The 21,316-nt window shown below is 37.6% G+C and overlaps 1 protein-coding gene across 1 annotated transcript in view; it reads left to right on the top strand.

Annotated features, from left to right (window-relative positions):
* The window catches only part of CDK14 (cyclin dependent kinase 14), a 654,255-nt gene that overhangs the window by 548,248 nt on the left and 84,691 nt on the right, over nucleotides 1-21,316 (top strand).

Here is a 21,316-nt window from a genome sequence, read left to right as displayed (position 1 = left end):
CTTAGCACCTACTGTCACAATCCTGGATAAAACAGAGAGGACTGCAGAGGTATCACATCAGTAGGAGATTAATATAGCTAGAGATGAGCATTTGAGTGAGCCATCAGATGGTACCCAGAGAAGATTAGAGCTGAATAGGAAAGAATAAAACTAGGAAGTGAAAACAGTAGAGATTGGTGAGATGTCAGAGTGAAAAGAAGATTGGATTTGGAATCAGAAGACTTAAGCTTTATTATAGTCTTAGTTCAGCTAAGGTCCCAGACCACTTCCCTTGTGGTCTTGGACGAGCCATAATTGGATGCTTGTCAGTGCCAGGAATGTGCTGGTACCAGTTGGTGCCAGCTTGGGGCTAATCGCCCAAGGTGTTAAGCCTTTGTCTGTCTCTTGACATTGGGTGGGTAATGGTGGAGCAGAAGGACTCTTTATAGGTTATCTCTTCAGATATGTATCTAGATATCTACAGGGTGTATATAGTGTGTATGTGTATTAGAGTATATATATGTGTGTGTGTATGTGTATGTGTATTTTTATGTACATAGGTATGTACATATGCATGCACATGTATATGTGTGTATGTATGTGCGTATGTATATGTGTATATGTATATACATGAGTGTGTATTTATTTCCCTATACAGGGTGTCCTAAAAATCTTTGTGCAGTTTTAAACTTTAATACTTTAAAAAATTTTAAATTTTTAACTCATATCATACCAGTATACGTTAATTAGACTGCCTACTGTTGTGACAATCAAATGAGGTAACCTTGTATATGCACACATGACTGACGACATGCTTTATACATCTTTTCCAACCCATGAAACTAGCTATTAGGAATACATTTATATCATGAGCTCTGGCTTTGTAAAACCCTGGATTTTCAGGGTCACTTCTTGGGTGCATGGACTTATTAAGTCTGAGTATAAGAAAGGTTTCCTCTTGTAATCACATTGATTAACCTGTAAAGTTGCTTTCCGGGCCCATTACTCATCCCGTGCCTTAGGGCATGACTGCACTGGCATTTCAAGAGCATGGGCCACCATCGAAATTGCTTTGACAGTTACCATGGTGAACAAGCCTGCCAGTTCTGCTTTGGTCACTATTGATCATGTGGATGTTTGGTCAATACTGCGACCCATTTGGCTTACAGAATTGGGAGCCCGAGCTCTCCCTTTTGTACAGTGAGCAAGGAAATTCCTTCCTCTCAGGAGCGTGGTGATGATTTATGAATGATCCTGAGATGAAAGATGCCAAGATGAAAGATTTTATAAATGCTGGTCAGAATTACCACTGAACTGGGCCCTCTTTGGTAGAGAACTGTAGCCAAACTTAGAAAATCCTGAAATTTCTCCAGGTGTGATTGTTTCCATACTGCAGGGGATATGGTCAAGGGGTGGGGGAAATAAACCTCAGATAGCTCAATTTCCCCTCAGTATTTTAAGGCATAGAATCTCAGACTTTAGACGGTCAGGCCAAGTCATGGCTGAATTTCTGACCAAGGGCATTGGGATTCTGAGAGCAATATGGTACAGGAGGATAATGATATGCCTTTCAGTTATTGAACATACATTGTCATAATGAGGCTTCCAGTTTTGTAAATGCGTTAGCCAGTTCAGTAGAACAGAGCAAATGTACTCGGTTTATGTTGTTCCTACAACACATACATAGACAAACCTACCCAAATAACCTTGGATTTCAAGTCAGGGTTGCTGAATGTTTTCTTCACCATTGGGTTTTTTAATTAGGCTAGGAGTAACATGAGAATAGTCGATCAGAGCAGGCTTAACATCTTTCAAGTTATCTGTGTCAGACCTAATGAAGCCCAGTGCCAAAAGCATTGCCAATATGGCAGCCAAAAGTATTCGCTGAAAAGAGCTTTTAAAGGAGGCTTGGAGCTGCCATCATCAACATTGGAAAGCAAAGCCATTCCAGGAAAGCATTTTCTCTGCAATTGTGTTCATGCATTGAAAAAAAAAAAATATATATATATATATATATATGTATATAAAATGTGTGTGTGTGTATGTGTGTGTGTGTGTATATATATATACACACACACACATACGTATGTATGTATATATGTATGTATGTTTGTCTTTTGCTATATCATTATATATTATTTATATATTTGTTGTATTATTAAATATTATTTTATTATTAAAATTTACGCTTGTTATATTATTATCCGGCACAAACTTATGCCTCCCTGTGACTGTCATTCCTTTAGGATTATTTGCTGCCTTGGGTAGCTAGTTGGTGTAGTGGACAGGGCATTAGACCCGGAGTCAGGAAGATTCATCTTCCTGAGTTCAAATCCAGCCTAAGATACTCGCTAGCTGTGTGACCCTAGGCACTTCACTTATCCCTGTTTGCCTCAGTTTCTTCATCTGTAAAATGAGCTGGAGAAGGAAATCGCAGGTCATTCCAGTATCTTTGCTAAGAAAATCCCCAATGGGGTTTGAAGACTCGGACAAGACTGAAAAATGACTAAACAACAACAAAGAATTATTTGCCAGCAACAGAGAGATTTCCTTTATCTGTTTTGTCTCTTGCCTATTAACTTTTTACAGCTTTATCAACTTTTTTTTCTTTCAATTTCTTCTTTATTCAGTAATGCTGTTGAGGAATATTGAGTGGTGTTGGGGGTGTGTGTGTGTGTGTGTGTGTGTGTGTGTGTGTGTGTGTGTGTTCGTTTCAAGCTGCCTGTCAGAGTAGCTGCAGGGAGGCTGTAGTCCAGAATGTTTCTGTCAGTCAGTGGACACCTCGTTTTAATTCCCTGCCTGTGCTGGGGTTTTGAGCCTATCCGTACAATGACTAGTTAATCACTCTGGAAAGCCAGATAATACCAACCATGTATTGGTCTCCCTTTGACCAACATCGAAAGATAAAACTATAGAAGTTATAATGTAGAAGATGTGCCTGAAAAGAGATTCGTGGGAGAAAAAAAACAATATCATGGCTCCAGAGACTCTGATTTTTCTATTGTTGACTTAAATAAGTGTTTAAGCAGGCAGCAGCATCTTAAACTTGCCCAAGTGTTTGTGTTCTGGGTAAAGCAAAAGCACAGGGAGCGTGGATAGGGTGGGGATTCACATATGATAAGGCTTTAAGCTAGGACTTTAATAACCCAGCTTTGGGGACTTAAACGAAATAACTGTGGAGAAGCATTCATTGTAAGACTGAAGCCATTGTAAAGATGGAAGACTAAGTGGTGAGGATGATGTGTTTCCAGCCCTAATTTCCCTCCCATATCTCAATACCAAATTATTTCTATACATGTATGTTGAGGGTCACTTTAATTATTTAGCTAATCATGGTGGATTTGCATAAATTGGCTTTAGTGGAAAGGCTAATAAGATGCATTTTGCTTTGCAGCTGAAAGCAACTTAGGTTTTAGAGTCTAGTAACAACCAAAATGAGTGGCTTAAAATTATAAGCGTCTATATTTAAAATGGGGCAAGTGCCACTGGATCATTAAGATTTGTTTTTGTTTTTTGGTTTGAGTTTTGGGGTTTTGTTTTGTTTTCTACATTTTTCCTGTCGTCATTAAGAAATGTTACTTGATGGTTTTATGGCTTTTTCCCACTTGTGTTTCTCAGCATCAAAGGGTGAGACCACCAGAAAGAGGAAGTTCTAAATGATATGTGCATGGAAGTTTCCCTAAAGAAAGGACAAAAAACTCAGGCTACATTGATGTTTGCATCAATTATTATTACTTATTTTCATCAGTGTTATACACATGTTGTTATTGTTCATTCATTTCAATCGTGTCCAGCTCTTTGTGACCCCATTTGGGGTTTTCTTCGCAAAGATACTGGAGTGGTTTGTCATTTCCTTCTCCAGCTCATTTCACAGATGAGGAAACTGAGGCAAACAAGGTTAAGTGACTTACCCAGGATTACACAGCTAGTAAGTATCTGAGGCCAGATTTGAACTTACAAACATGAGTTTTCCTGACTCCAGGCCCAGAACTCTATTCACTGCACCACCTAGCTGCCCCATACATACATACTGAGGAAAACAACTCCTTAAAAGTTAGAATTCAGCAAGTGGAAGCTAATGACCCTATGAGACCTCAAGAATCAATCAAACAAATTCAAAAGAATGAAAAAAAATAGAAGAAAATGTAAGATACCTCATTGGAAAAACAACTGACCTGGAAAATAGATCCAGGAGAGACAATGTCAGAATCATTGAACTACCTGAAAGCCATAATCAAAAGGGGGACCTGGACAACATCTTTCAAGCAATTGTCAAGGAAAACTGCCTCAAAATAGCAAATTGGCTCAAAGTGGGAATAATATGCACAATCAGTTGAATATAGAAATCTGTCTTACCTAATATAGGAAGAGAGGAGATTAAATAATGGGGTGGGGAAGAGGGGAATGGAAGAAGAGAAGGCAGACCAAGGGAGGTGAAAGGCAGAAGCAAAACACTGCTGAGGAGGGAAAGGGCGAAAGGAGAGAGAGGACAAACAGGAGGAAAAATAGGATGGAGGGAAATAAATAGTAATTATAACTGTGCATGTGAATGGAATGAACTCTTCTATAAAACAGAAGTGGATAGCAGAGTGGATCAAAAACCAGAATCCTACAATATGTAGTTTACACAAAACACACTTGAAGCAGAGAAACACAGAAAGAGTAAAGGTAAAGGGCTGGAGCAGAATCTATTATGTTTGAGCTGAAGTAAAAAAAAAAAGGCAAGGGTAACAATCCTGATCTCAGACAAACAAAAGCAAAAATATAGACCTAATTAAAAGAGATAAGGAAGGAAACTACATCTTGCTAAAAGATACCATAGACAATGACCAAACAAGAGATAGAGAGCATTATGAAATGTAAGATAGATAATTTTAATTATATTAAATTGAAAAGCTCTTGCACAAGTAAAACCAGTGCAATCAAGATTAGAATGAAAAGAGAAAGCTGCGAAAGTCTTTATAGCCAGTGTCTCTGATAAAGGCTTCATTTCTCAAGTATGTTGAGAACTGATTCAAATTTATAAGAATACAAGCTATTCCCCAATTGATAAATGGTCAAAGGATATGAATAGGTAGTTTTTAGATGAAGAAATCAAAGATTATCTATAGGCATATGAAGAAATGCTCTAAATCATTTTTGATTAGATAAATGCAAATTAAAACAGCTCTGAAGTATAATCTCATACCTATCAGATTGGGTAATATGACAAAAAAGGAAAATGATAAATTTTGGAGAAGATGTGGGAAACTTGGGACATTAATGCATTGTTGGTGGAGTTGTGAACTGATCCAACCATTCTGGAGAGCAATTTGGAACTATGCCCAAGGGGCTATAAAACTGTGCATACACTTGATCCAGCAATACCACTACTACGTCTATATCCTAAAGAGATCATAAAAAAGGGAAAAGGACCTGTGCAAAAATATCTATAGCAGCCTGGCAAAATATTGGAAATTGAGGGGGTGCCCATCAGTTGGGGAATGCTATGGTATATGAATGTAATGGAATGCTATTGTGTAATAAGAAATGATGAACAGGCAGATTTCAGAAAGACCTGGAAAACTTATACAAACTGATGCAAGTGAAATGGGCAGAACTAGGAAAATATTGTACACGTTGTCAGTGACAATGTGTGATGATCAACTATGATTGCCTTAGCTCTTCTCGGCAACACAGTGATCCAAGACAAGTACAAAGGATTCATGAAGGAAAATGCTCTCTACAATCAGATAAATAACTGATGGACTCTGAATGCAGATTGAAGCATAGTATTTTCACTCACTTAATTCTTTTTCATGTTTTTTTTTCCCTTTTGATTTGTTTCTTCCTTCACAACTGTGACTAACATGGAAATATGTTTTACATGATATAACGTGTACTTACATGTATAACCTATTATCAGATTGCTTAACATTTTAGGAAAGGGGTAAAGGAGGGAGGGAGAAAAATTTGAAACTCATAATCTTGTAAAAATGAATGCTAAAAATTGACATGTAATTGGGAAAAATTATATTTAAAAAGATCATAGAAACCAACAATAATTTCATCAAAGATAATGAAAACAATGAGACAGCATACTAAAACTTTTGGGATGAAGGCAGTACAATCCTTAGGGGAAAATTTATACCTCTAAACACTTTCGTCAGTAAAAAGAGAAAAAGAGCAAGTAAATTAATTGGCCACATAACTAAAAGAAAAACAAACAAGCCCCTTTAAAACCAACTAAACTCAAAAATAGAAATCAGGAAAACCAAAGAAGTAGTTGAAAGCAAAAAAACATTGAATTAATAAATAAAACTGGGATCTGGTTTTGGTTTTGTTTTGTTTCAGAAAACAATAAAGTAGTTAAACCATTAGCTAGCTTGATTCAAAAAAGAAATAGTAAAACCAAATTACCAGTAATGAAAAAAGATAGATTCACAACCAATGAAGATAGAATAAAAGAAATTGCTAGGGACTCTTTTTCCCTTTTGCACTTAAGTTTATTAGGCATAGAAGTCTATAGTTTTCTTTTCCTGTTTTGACTTGTCCTGGCTTAGGTATCAAGACAATATTTGCATCAAAGAGGAATTTCGTGGGGCACTTCCAATCTTTTCTTATTTTTTCAAACATTTTATGTTTGGAATACAATTAAATAACAATAAAATTAATAAAATCAAATAGATGAATATTTATAAAAATATAAAATACTGAAATTAAGGCACAACTAAAGAAAACTGAAATAACCTAATCTTAGAAAACACACTCCAACAGATCTAAATGGAGAAATAGCCATTTTTCATCGGTAGGCCAAACTGATAAAATAAAAATAATAATACTGTCTAAATTAATTTACTTATTTGTTACCATACCAGTCAGGCTACCAAAAATTACTTCCTGGCACTAGAGAAAAAAATTCATCTTGGGGAACAAAAGTCAAGAATCTCAAGGAAATTGATGTGAGGATGGGACCTAGCAGTACCAGATTTCATTCTATACTACAAAGCAGTAATTATCAAAAACAATTTGACATTGGTTAAGAAATATAAAGATATATATATATATATAGAAAAAGGTTAGGTATAGAATATATAGAAGTGAATGAGCACGAGTCTAGTGTTTGATGAACTCAAAGATTCTACCTATTGAAACGAGAACTCACCATTTGAGAAAAACTTTTGGGGAAGCTAGAAGGTAGTCTCACACAAGCTAGGTATAGATAACATCTCTCACTGTGTACCAAAGTATGTTCCAAATGGGTATAGGACTTAGACACAAAGGATGACATCAAAAACAAATTAGAGGCACAAGGAAGAAATTACCTATCAGATCTATAGATAGGGAAAGAGTTGATGACCAAACGAACGATAAAGAGTATCACAGGAGGTAAAATACACAATTTCGATTACCAAAACAAACAAACAAAAACTCCTCAATTTTTTTTTGCACAAACAAAACCAATGCAGCTAAACTTAGAAGAAAAGTAGATAAATGAGAAAAATCTTTGCAGCAAGTTTTTCTGGTAATTCTCATTTCTAAGCTATATAAGGAGGTGATTCAAATTCATAAAAATAAGAGCTGTTCCCTGGTTAGCAGATGGTCAAAGGACATGAAGAGGCAGTTTTCAGAAGAACAGATCCAAGCTATAAGTAGCCATATGAAAAATTACTCCAGATCACTAGTAATTAAAGAAAGGCGGAATACCTAGATGGCACAGTAGATAGACCTTGGGCAAGTCACTTAGCCCCAATTTCCTCAGCAAAAAAAAAAAAGAGGGCAAATTAAAACAACTCTGAGATTCTATTTCACATCTATCATATTAGCAAAGTTGACCAAAAAAAGGAAAATTTCAAACACTAGATGAGCTATGGGAAAACAGGATACATTAGTGCACTGTTGGTGGAGCTCTGAACTGGTCTAGCCACTTTGGAAATCATTTTGGAACTATGCCCAAAAAACTATTAAACTCTTCATACCCTTTGACCCAGTGATAAAATTATGACTATCCCCCAAAGAGATCAAAGAAGGAGGAAAAGGACCCATATGGGCAAAAATATTTTTAGCAACTTTTTTTTGTGGTGGTAAAGAATTAGAAACTGATGGGATGCCCATGAAATGGGGAATGGCTAATCAAGTTATGGTATGTGAATGTGATGAAATACTATAGTGCTATAAGAAATGATAAAGGGGATGGTTTTTGAGACTTGTATAAACTGATACAAAGTGAAGTGAGCAAAACCAGGAGAACAAATTATAGAGTAACAACACTGTTGTAATGATAATAACTCTGAAAGACTTAGGAACCCTGATCAGCATGATAACCAACCACAATTCCAGAGAACTCATGATGAAACATGCTGTCTACCTCCTGATACAGAGGTGATGGACTCAGGATACAGATGGAGGCTTTTTCTTATATGACCAGTGTGGGTATTTTTTTTTTTGTTTGGCTACATATATGTTTGTAACAGGGGTTTTGTTCTTCATACTTTCTCAATGGGATGGCAAGGAGAGAAGGGAGATCTTTGCTCAAAAAAAATAATTTAAAAAACGAGTGTTGGGTGTAATGGACTTCTAGTCAAGGGTCCCTCCTTCACTGATATTTTCACATGCCAACTAGTCAATGCTGATTGACCCACGTTACAGTAGAATACATAAAAAATATTCATTTTGCACTTTCATTGTACTTAAAAATCATAGCTTACGTTTAAATAGCCCCTTAGAGTTTGCAAAATGCATCACATATTTGATCCTCACAACTGTGAGCTAAGAGCTGATATTATCCCTATTTTATAGATGAGGACGCAAGGGCTAAGAGAGGTGAAGATTTGAAGTTAGAACTTTCTGACACCAAGGCTGATCTTCTACTTTAAGTAATGGTGCCACACTACGAATACCTGATTCAAAAGACGCCAGAATGTTGTTCAGCTTTCCCCTTGCTCCTTCACCCTGTGCGATAATTAGAAATTCTGTGTGTCTAAGTGTCTCTCTCTGAGTATGTGTCTCTGTCTGTCTCTTCCCCACTTCTCTCTCTATCTCTCTGTGTCTGCCTTTCCCCTCCTGTGTGTGTGTGTATGTATATATGTACATATGTGTATGTGTGTATGTGTGTATATGTATACGCATGTGTATATACATATCTCTGTGTGTATATACACACAGTGAATTCACACACACACAAACACACACACACACACACACACTCAATAAACCGGTCATTTTATCTTCCTAGGGAGTAGGATGAGATGATTGCAGAATTTAGAATTTCATGTCCTTTGCTTTTGCTTTCTCAGTCTTTGAACTGGAGGATTGAAATAGCAACGAGATAGACAACTGAATAAAATCAGCTTTGGGTAATTCCAAAACTATTTATCATCAATCCATGAAGTTTTGAGAATTTAGTGTTTTGTTATCTTTCAGTGTTTGCAAGTCAGATGAGCTTTCAAATGGGGGAGGGGGCGGGGAGTAGCACTGAAACGTGTGTCATCTGATTTGGTTTTGTTTTTTTTAACACACCATTTTTGTAACTATTTAGCTTTCATCATCCTATGAGTGTAAAGTTCTTCTCACAAATAGCAAGAGTGGGGTTTGGCACAACAGATAATAAGACAGAATCTGTGATTGGCTATTGGCTAAATTATGAAGATGTCAGTTAATGTGTGGAAGAGTACATTACATATCAGTGCACGTGCTCAGTAAGCATATTCTTTTTTTTCCTTTTTCATTTAATGTTCATTCTTAGAAATTTGGGATAGAGAAGAAGGAATCTGCCATGCCTTAAGTGCACTGTATTGTATTATTAATACAAGGCTAGCAGGCGATTCCCACTCGACTGTCTTTGTGGTGCGCTGATGCTCTAAGAAGTGTCTGAGCTTAAAAGGAGGCTCTTTTCGTTGATGTGGGCTGATAGTCTGGGACGGCATTTGAATGCACAGAGGACAATGTCTAATGACAGTGGCTACAAGTGGAGGCCAAAGAAACATGGCCAAACCGTGTCCATAATTCTGTGGATAGTCCCTATTCCTTTCAGCAATATTTTAGTCCACATTTGGGCTTTGTCTCCTGTGGCAGGGGGAGTAGAATTAGTGAAGGGGAGAATCTGAAATTCCCAGACATCAAGGTTGCAATGCCCTGTACCCACAGACTTCAGTAACCTAGAGAGAGAGAGAGAGAGGAGAGAGAGAGAGAGAGAGAGAGAGAGAGAGAGCGAGCAAATCTAATTAAAAAATCCCTGTTCTAATGCTTGGTGGTTGTGCCAAAATAAAAACATTTTGGCTAAATGCCGACCAATACAGTTAGCAAAATGCTTGCAATGCAATGGGTTCTTTCTCTGGGCAAATCCTTTAAAGCATTACCTCGGTGGTGTAAAATAATTTACATGGACTCATTTTGGAGTTTAGGGTCATTGATATTTCTACCAAAATAGGAGTTTTCAACCCTCCACCATACTCCCTCCCCCCTCAAAAAAAAAACCAGGGAGTCAGATGTTATCAGCGGGGCAGCAGGACATCAGTTATTTGGCCTTACAGTTCCATCTGGTCATAATTTTCCCTGAAAATATTTCTTAAATTATTTTTAAAAAGAAATAACAATGTCAAATAAATTATTGTAAGTCCAAATTTCCCACGTCGACACCAAACACAACAGTGTCTTCTGAGAATGGAACCTTATGTTAACTTCTACACTTTAGTTGGTTTGTTTCAGATTATCACCATTCTTTTAATAGGGTTTGTGTTATGTGCCCTTGGATTTTTAATTGCTCTGGATTATCATTTTCAATGCAATTAGTATAATGCCATCAATTACACATAATAATTACAGTAAATGGGGCTATTGGCCTAATTACTATAAATGTGGGGAAAGATGTGTGATTATAATGTCCAATTACACCATGTACAGTATTTATTTTATATTATTACATATAATGGTATAATGATAACACATAATTATATTGTATAATTCTTTCAAAAACATATCTGTCCCATGTTAAGATACCTATAGTACTCTGCCAAATTCAGTATCTTCAGGCTCTTCCTTCTTAAATAATTAGTTTTCAAGATGGGCTAGGTACCCACTAAGCTTCATTTTAATTAAATAAACACTTGTTGCACAAGAGATGAATGCTCTAAAAATAAAAATCTCAATTTGCTCCCCCGTAATAATTGAAAATGGCCCTATTATTTTGCAATCACCTACTGTCTAAATACTAGAGAGAATTCTGTTCAACTTTGTAGCCTGGAACAACCTCCCCCATGTCTGCCTGTTTATATACTGTACATCTGTGTATAAATAAACACATCTGAATGATGACAACATTTAAAATATGCTTGGGGAAAAATGAATTCTTGTCTTTGCTGTGAAAAACATTATAATCATCCCTAGTTGCAAATGTACACTTAACGAGCTTACAGCACATAATTAATTCTGGGAAAGATGCTGTTCGACAGTGGAATTATAAGAATTGTGTATTGATAGTGGCAGGAGAAATAAATATATTTTCTGTGTATATGGTAGAATGTACTTGCGTTCCTTAGAAACTGGCACATCTCAGAGGTGTTGCTCTCAAAATGATCTCAGGATGGAAAGAAAGCAGTAATTACAGAGCCAGGCATTGCGTTCTGTCCTAATTTTCCCACCAGTTTTTCAATGTTTCAGCTGCCTCAGAGAGTTAAAGTATTCTCATTAGGTAGCTGCAGAGGCAGCCTGCTTGCCTACTCCCTCATTCTCTCACTAGCTTATCCTTTTCCTTTCCTTTTTTTCCTCCTGCCTTGGGAGTGACTGTGAAGATCATTTGTTGGAATGATTGGCAGGTTAGAGGATTCGATCAGATGAGTTCCTCTTAGTGCAGGTCAAAAAGGCTAGTTAGCAGGAGCTGTCGAAAAATGCCAGCAGCATCCGAAATGGGAAATGTCATGACTTCGAGGCAGGGGGTGCCACCTGGAACAGAGAGCCCCCAGCTCATTAGCAAGTTCCAGGATGCAAGCTTAACGGGAGGGAGCAGCAAAGGAAAGATAATACCCAATAGGGAAAATTATTGTGAAGTGGAATTGATTTCATGTATAATTTGTTTATCACTAGAGGGGACAAATGCCGTCCTTCTGACATGTGTGGAGGAGTGTGGACTATGAATGAAGCAACTTAGCATAATCTCCAGGTTGAGCTCAGGATTTAAAGAATGCAAACTTCTTTCTTCTTAACTGTGGAAATGATCAGGTCATGTTGTATTAATTAAAGCTGACATCCTCTCAAATGGTTTATATGGGCAATTGTAGTATTTCGGCAGAGACTGATAGAGATAGGCTACTTGGGAAAATAAGGCTGGGGGTTTTGGTGGTGGTGGTGGTAGTGGAGTTTTTTCCCCCTGCTGCTGTAAAAGGAAGACTGTCTCAGTTGCATACTGAATTAGAACAGAGTTCATGTTTGTCTTTAATGGTTAGCTAGATGGAATAAAATCTGAATATGGTTTCTGATTCACTTACAGAGGAGACTATTGGCTCTTTGGGGAAAATTTATACTTACATCATGTATGTAGACATTCATAAATAGATGGACAAGACCATAAATACCTAGTAGGTGCTTAATGTTTGTTTAATGAATTTATATGAATTACATTTCTAGAGAAATAGCTATTGGGTATAGTTCATGGAAGTTTTCCATATTTATGATCGCCGATTAAAATTTGATTTGTGTCTTAAGTAAGACACCTTTAATAGATTCACTGCCTGGAAATCAGTTGCACTCATGCAAAATTTTACATTTTGCAAGTGGCAGAAACTAAAGGCTTCCCTAATCATTTACTTTGCATATTGTATGTAAACACATATATGTGTTTATACTAAAATAAGACTGCCAATCTGTTAGTTAATAAATGCATAAACATATGTCTATGCATGTATATATGATTGACAGGTCTGTCTTAGTAAATGAAATATATTAGCATAATTTGCAATGATTAAACAAAGGAATATTGCAACTCATATATACTAATTAAAATAGATTATTAAAACTAGCCTTCAAATACTAATTGAGGTTTATTAAGTCAAGCTTAAATATAGTTAGGCTTTGTTGTACATATATTTCGCATAAAAATTTATTTTCTTTTTGTGAGAAACTTTTATGATCTCATATATCTTTCACATATCTTAGATCTCTTCTTGTTATTGCAAGTCACAAATGCCACAGCCATGAGTCTTTCTGGTTGAATGCTGAAGTCTGTTTACTTAGCATTCAGACTTTAGTCAGGACAGAGATTTTCAGAATCCCTCTGCCTTGAGCTTCTCCTTGCTCTTAAATATTGAGACATTTTACAAGGCAGTTATGAAATAGCTAGGCTTGTTTTATCAACCAACCACAGACTGTTGGATTTCCCTTTGCCTGTCTAATGTGAATAAGCATCTTTTAAAAATCTTCTAGTCAAAACAGTGCTGGAAAATGCATTCTGTCCTGTGTTCAGAGTTTTAAAAAACAGAGCTTCACATTAAGCTGCTGTACGTAGTCATCAACATACTGCATTAGCTTTGTCAGAGATGATTTTAGCCAGGCCTATAAATCCAGAAAGCTCCTCGTTAAAAAAAAATACACACACACACACACACACACACACACACACACACACACGTATTTTTATTCTATGGCCCTACTGATTCTCTAAACATTTTCTTTGGGGAAACTCTATTTTAACCAGCTCACAAAAATCTATAATTTTATTATAGCATAGAGAACCAAGTTATTACATAGGCTGTTTAGATGCTGAAGAGGAAGGGTTTTAGAAAATATATGTCAACCATTTTGAAGAAAATTATTCAAGGTTTCATTTCTATAAGATTCAGAATAGAATTTCATTGTGTATATACTCTCTGTATGTGCATAAATTTCCAATTACCTACAAGTTAATTTTCCACTTTGTTTATTAGCTGCAAAAGTCAAGGACCTCCACCCATCCCCTGCCTATCCATTTCCCAAGGCTAAGCCAAGAGAGACATCTAGCCAGGCAGACAGGGATGTAAGGATTTGTGATTTATGTCTGAGAATATATTGTTTCTCTCTCTCTCTCTCTCTCTCTCTCTCTCTCTCTCTCTCTCTCTCTCTCTCTCTCTCTCTCTCTCTCTCCCTCCCTCCCTCCCTCCCTCCCTCCCTCCCTTCCTCCCTCCCTTCCCCACCCCATCTCTGTTTTCTCTCACTCTCCTTCTTCCTCAGGTCTCTCTCCAACCCTGTACTCTTCTGTTCCTCCTTTCTTCTGTCCCTGAGTCTTTCTTCTTTCTTCTATCCTGTTCCCTCTCCCTGAATTCCAAAGCCAACTGTGTGACAAATGACTTTGTGATTCTCCAGTATTTTGGATGATTCAAACTCTTCTTCTGGCTGTTAGCATGAATTATTTATAGTATATATTGACATTTTCATTTTTTTTAAAACATTCCTATTGGCTAACATCATTGTATCTATATCTGTGGACTATGGACTGTGCTTTTTTTTTCTTTTCAAATAAGATCTATATTATCTAGGAAAAAACACATTTCAGATCCCATCTCTCTCTACTCGTGCTCCATTTTGATACTACTCTATTAATTACATCAATGATATTTTGTTTCTTTGTTTTTCTGTTTTCCTTTGGAAGAAATGGGCACACAAGGCAAGAATTTTAACTCTATATTGTTATGATACTTCTATCTATGTAACCTGTTATCTCAGTATTCATGACGTATCGTATGTTTGTTTTTATGTGTGGTACAAGAGGTACCATCTGAAATTCATGCCACAATGTCCTTTATTGAGTTCCTTAATGTTGACAGGCCAGCCTTTTCAAGAGGAGTTTCCTTTATGTTTCCACTCTTCCTTTTCCTCTACTTGTTGACTTTTCTTTTGGGACCTATGTATCTGGTTTTCCAATATGGAAAGGATATCCCATACATCATCTCACTTTGCTGGCAGCTTAAAGAATTTTGCTGAAATTGAATCTACATGGTATAGAGGCAGATTGGGATAACAGAGAGGACCCTGGATCTGGGGTCAGAAGATCTTGTTCTTACTTGTGTTAATTTGGGCACATCATAGTTTCTCCGGATCTCAGTTTCCTGTTTTGTAAGATAAGGGAATTAGACATTAAGGTCCTTGCCCATTCTAAATCTCAAAAATTAGTGTTTAATGGAAGCAGAAGGCCTCAGTTTGTGTACTGTCTCCATAACTTATAGCCATGGGATCTTGGCTAAGTCATTTAGCTTCTCTGAGGCTGTTCCATAGATTCAGGATAATAATATACTACGTATGTCCCAAGATTGTGGTAAGAAAATTGCCATGTACCCTGTAAAGTGCTTTAGAAGCTACATGTGGTTCTATGTACACTCTAGCATTGTATGATGCCACCATAACTGAGTCAGTCCATTCAATCAAACTAGTTGGTGACTTAGATAAGTTTATCTTACCAAGGAAGAAAACCCAGAAGGGCAGAATCAGGCTGGTGAGCCAAGATAGGGGCCACCTGACCAGAATCAGAAGGGAGAAGGAATGTACCTTCAAAATGCCCTTCAAGAACCTTAAGTGTCTGCGCATGATGCTGTTTTCTCCTCTACCTGTGCATGGACACCTGCCCAATCTGCTGCTTTCCCAAAGAACACTACTAGAAGCCACTTGGTAAAGTAGGTAGAGAAGGTGGCCAGAGATTTAATCCTACCACTCACTTGCTGTGTGATTTGGGGTGAGTTAGCCTCTCCAAGCTTCAGTTTCTTCAAATGTGCAGATGGGCATAAATACATATGTAATACCTCCTTCACAGAATTGTTTTGAGGTTTAAATATGTAAAACATTTTGTAAACCCTAACAAGCTTACTGCCATCCTCCTCCTTTTCATCATCATCATCATCATCATCATCATCATCATCATCATCATCATTTCTAAAATGAGGGAATTGGCCCAAAGGACTCATGATGAAAAATTCCTTTTATCTCCAGAGAAAAAAACTGGTGGACTCTGAGTGCAAGTTGAAATACTTTATTCTTCTTGCCTTTTTTGCAATATGGCTAAAATGGAAACATTCTGCATGATTTCACATATGTAATTGATATCATATTGCTTGTCTTCTTCCTGGGTGGGGGTGGGGTGGGAAAGAAGGAGGGAATTTGAAACTCCAAAAAAAAAGCCAGAATGTTAAAAATAAATAAATAATATTCCTCTTACCACCACCACCCCAAAGGAAGAAGTAAAGTGAGGGAATTGGGTCAGGTATCTTCTAGTCTAACATGCAGGGGCAGCTGGGTGGTACAGTAAATAGAGTGTTAGGCTTTGAGTCAGGAAGACCTGAGTTAGAACTCCGATCTGACACTTATGAGCTGAATGGCCCAGGACAAATCTCTAAGCCCATCTCTAAAACAGGGATAGTAGCACCTCCTTCACAGGGTTTATTGTGAAGATGAAATGAAGTAACATATTGAAGTACTTCATAACCCTTGAAGACCTATATAAATGTTGGCTATTAGCATTATATAACGAATGTGCTTTGTAAACCTTAATCACCCCATGTGTTATTGTTAATACTGTTATTATTTTAGATTGTCCTACCTGATTGTTACTAAATTCTTGGCAAGGGGACACCCTTTCTAAAGAGCTTAGTTCTCCAAATGGAACTGAGAATGTAAAGAGAAAAATGAAAAACAATCCTTTCTTTCAAGGAACTCTCCTTGACATTTTTCATTTCCATATCAGTTATATTTATCTAAACTTGATAGCAGGATATTAAAGTCTCCTTCACTATTATGTTACTGTCTGTGTCTTCTTTAAGCTCAGATATTATTTCTTTCATTAATTGGATACTAAAACATTAGTAGCTTATAAGTTTATTACTGATATTGTTTAATTTCCTTGTTTAATCTCTTTTAATTTTTTGAATGTTGGTTTTTGCTTTATCTGATGGCATGATGATAAATCCTGCTTTCTTGGATTGACTTGATGCATAGTAATTTTTCCCATCCCTTCAGTTTTATTTTGTGTATGTCTTTGTTTTTTAAATGTATTTCTTGGAAGCAAAAGATTGTAGAATTTTGTTTTGTTATCCAGTCTATTGCTTTTTCACTTTATTGGACTATTTAATCCATTTACACTGAGTTAGATTTATATTTTCCTCCATCTCTAAAACTAAGTCTTTTCAAACTTTGATTTTTCCCCTTTTATACTGTACACACGGTATTATGTTCCTTCTGTAACTTTCCTTTAATCCTTTTTAAGGTAGCCCTATTCCCACTGGCTCTTTTCCCCTCACCCCTGATCCTCTCTTCTCATTTGTTACCTTAAATTTTGCTTATTAGTTCTTTTCTCCTGCTTTTTTCTGGTTATATATTTTTCTCTTTCTTTTTTCCTTCGTTAGCCAAACAGATTCCCCTTCCCTCCTTCCCTTCAGTGAGTCTTGCTCATTAGTTTTTCCATTTCATTTTTGTACCCCTTTCCAAAAAGGATTTCTCCCACTCTCTTCATTATCCATTTTCTCTTACTGTTTACTCTAGACCCTCATTCTCTGATTCATACCCTCATTCTCTGATTCATGGCCCCCTATAATCATCTGGTCTCTCTCTTTTTCCATATTCTTCATACTATCAAAGCTTCCAAGGTATCCATTCTAGGCTGTGCCCCCAGGTGCTTTCTTCACTGATTTGTAGGGCTTACCCCATGGATTCCCCTGTTTCTGTTGTGCCTCATTCTCAGCACAATGCCAGTTATTGCAAGCATCAGAGATGACACTGCCCCATGGTAGCTTCCATCTCCAACAACATCCTTGATTATGAAGCCCACCATTGATCTATACTCTCTCTTGTTGACCTTTTTATTTTTTTCTATGTTTACCTCATTATGTCCATTCTTTCCCACCACTCCAGGTGGCAATTTCCCCCAGGAGTTCCAACTCCCCACCTCACCCCTTCTAGGACAAGGAGACTTCTCAAGCACCAAATCCCCCAGGCCTTATGGGGTGTAAAGTCCTAATCTCCCTTCACTCATAGGAGCATTCATCAGTGGGCCCACCTCCTAAGTAATGCCTCCTTCCTTTCCCCCCTTTCAATCTTTCCCCTTTTACTCCTCACCCACTCCACTGTAGGCTCTTTTCCTTCTGAGATCACAGAGGTCACCTTCTCCTCATAGCTAGCCCTTGAGTTGACCCCTAGCGTTTCACTCACTCCTCTATCCCCCTGCTCCCCTCCCCACATCTTTCATCTTTATATGTTGTAATATAGTCCCACAAAAGAAGCATTCATGTGTAGACAGTGTCACCAGATTCTGTCCATCATGCCCTCTGTCTTCCACTTCACTGTTACCTCTACCAGATTTCTGCCTTCGCTCTTGTCTGCTTGTGCACATTTAGAAAGACGTCTCTTCCTGCTCTTTCTGTTGTCACTCTGATGTTGTTGTTGCTGTCCTTACCGACTGCATTCATTCACTCTTCCTGAATTTCTGTTGTTAGGGGTTTTTGAGAAACAAATAATCTCTCCAGTTCTGGTTTTCTTTCAAAAATGTTTTGAATTCTTCTTTGTTATTGAACATCCATCTTTTGTCCTGCATGGTTAAGCTCAGATCTGTAGGCTAGGTCACTCTGGGCTGCATCCTGAGCTCCAGTGCTCTTTGGAACACATTATTCCATTCCTTCCTCCTTTTTCAAGTGGGTGCAGAATGTTCTTGTGTTAATTGAATGTCCTTTCCTTTGTATTTGAAGGGCTTTTTTCCTGATGGCTTGTGGAACTTGTTGTGTCTGAATTGAATTTTTAAAAATTTAACCACTATGTGTCATGGAGTTTGCAGCCTTGGGTTTTTTTTTCTGGAGTTGATCTGTGAATTCTTCCAATTGCAATTTCATTTTCTATGTTTAGAAGTTCTAGGCAGTTTTTTATTATTATTATTATTATTATTTACTTCATTATGGTGTTAAGGTGTTTTGTCCTATTGTGTTCTTCTGGGAGACCTATAAATCATTAGATTGTCTCTATGCATTCTGTCTCTAAGATCCATGTTTTGCTTTCATAATGAACATATTTTCTTTTAATGTTCTTAGTTTTTGCTAGGTTGTCCTTCACTTCTGTGCATTTGCATTCTCAATCTGTTGTTCACTCTATTGTCTCTTTGGTGAGGCTTGCTATTGCAGATTCCACATTTTCTGTTCTCATTATTTTTGCTACACAGGACATAAATTCTGCTCTCATAATTCTCATTTCTCTTTTAAATAGCTTAGGAACAAAGTGTTATGGCCTGATGTTCTCCTCAAACTCTACGAGGGCTTCTGTCTTATCAAGTTTTTCCTTTACTTTGCAATATTTATTCAAAGAAGCTTGAACTAATTCACTAGATCTAGAGGTCATTTTCCTTCTCTTGTTACTCTTTTTCTTCTTAGTTTATCTATTTATATTCAAGGTCTTTGAGATTTCTTCTTTCTGAAATCTTTAGAACTTTCAGTCACTTTTCTCCCTTTGTTTTCTTTATTGCCCACTTTCTGATCACCTCTCCTCTGATTGTGGTTTCCTTGGGGTCTTGATACCAAAGCATCTTTGCCTTCTCTCACAATGGGCAATTAATTCATGGATCATCGGCTTAAGTCTCTGTCCTAACTGACTTTTGGCTGGTCAGAACTGGCCCCAGGTGGATGCTGTACTCTTCCCTTGGGCTTGGTGGAGTACCACACAGCTCCCTCCACACATGGTGTACTGTCTTGGTGACTTGTCCCACTCCATTTGTTCCTTAGTTCTCTGGTTCAGCACTAGCAGTTAAGGGCCTGTTTTATCCAACACAAGCAGTTCAGAGCTTTGCAGCACTGGTACTTCTGGTTTGCAGCCCATGGCAGGTATTTACTCCTGAAGCTATGGCTAAGCTGGCCATTAAGGCCTGAGCCAACTTCCGTAGCCTGGAGCTGGAGTTTCTACAGCACTGGAAAGAGAAAGGGATGTTTGGGGTACAGAAGTGGGTTTTGTTGTAAGTCTATGTTGCGTGCTTGGGTCTGCTGGTACAGCCTTGCTTGCTGGTAGTATGGGAGGTGGTAGGGCTCTAAGTGAGCTCAGGGACAGTGAGTGTCAGTTTCTTGGTTTGAGGTAGGGTTGATTTTGTTTTCACTTTCTTTCAGATTCTGGTTGTCCTAGGTCAGGGAAGCTTTATCACTGGTGCATGATTTCTATTTTGGAGAGGCTTGAGGGTTTGTGGGGTCAGAGGGAATGTCTAGTCTGCCATTGTGTCGCTCTTGTGGCCAGGAAGTATTCTTGGCAATCTGTGCTTCAGCCAGACTGGGTTATTGTCTACCCCTTTTTGACTTCTGGCCTTGGCTCATATTATCCCTTATATTGGGAATGCCCTCCTATTTCCCCCACCTATGGCAATCTTATTTATCCTTTAAAGGTTTGATCAACGGATACTTCCTCCATGAAGCTTTCTCTGACTTCCTCCAGTATTGTATATTTAAAATATATTGTTTTGTATTACAGTTATTTGAGTGTGCAAGCTCTATGAGGGCAGAGACTATTCTTATCTAAACTTGTTATTTTTCCCACATGGCGTTCCACACACAATAATGTTTCTTGGATTGAAATGTATCCAGTTATAAACTATTTAAAGAAATCTTATTATGAATTCTCTGTTAATCCTTTCAATGGTGAATGCTTTTGATGGTTACATATTGTCTGTTGGGGAGCAATCTGGGTTTTCCTATTTGGGGTTTGCCAAAAATGAATTACAAAGTAAGATATATAATCCATTAAATTCCCTAATATGTGTAAAACACAAGTGTAGATTATTATATGCCCAAGATTTTTTTTTCTAATTCTAGGTACAGACAAGCAATATTTCCAAGTCAATCAGGGCTTAATGAAGTGCCTGTGCACATATACTTAACAAATGTGTATTAATGGTGTTGAGGAATTGAGACAAGGCCAATCTAAAATGGAATTAGACCAGGTATTAATACTTTAAAAAGAGTAGAAGGTCCCTGTAGGGCTGTGCTCAGAACCTTCGGGAAGTATAGTCCACTTGAAAGATCAAAGGTTCAAATCCCAGCTCTGACATTTTAGTTGGGTAGCCTTTAGCAAGGCTAAAGGTCCTTAGTTTCCTCACTCCTAAAATGAGGATGTAAAGTTCTTGTGTAAGCTTGTATTAGGCTTGTAAAGACTTGTATTAATGTGAGCTGTTAGTGTTACCTTACACATAGTTCTGGTCTCGAATAATGGCACTGTCACCTACTTTACAGCTAGACCTGTCCTTCCCAGTTCTACCCTCTAGTAAACAGCATGCTTTGAGGGTTGTTACCTGCCTAGCCAGGTTGTGTAATGTGAGGGCTGTACTGCAGATCCATATGGTCTGTGTCACCTCCAAGGACTGTCCTATGAAGGAAAGAAAGGAAGGCTG

Source organism: Phascolarctos cinereus, unplaced genomic scaffold, assembly GCF_003287225.1.
Source record: "Phascolarctos cinereus isolate Bilbo 61053 unplaced genomic scaffold, phaCin_HiC Scaffold_1;HRSCAF=81, whole genome shotgun sequence".
In the NCBI taxonomy this organism is placed as follows: domain Eukaryota; kingdom Metazoa; phylum Chordata; class Mammalia; order Diprotodontia; family Phascolarctidae; genus Phascolarctos; species Phascolarctos cinereus.
Note: the sequence above shows the minus strand (reverse complement) of the source record. Positions and strands in the feature narration are given on the sequence as shown.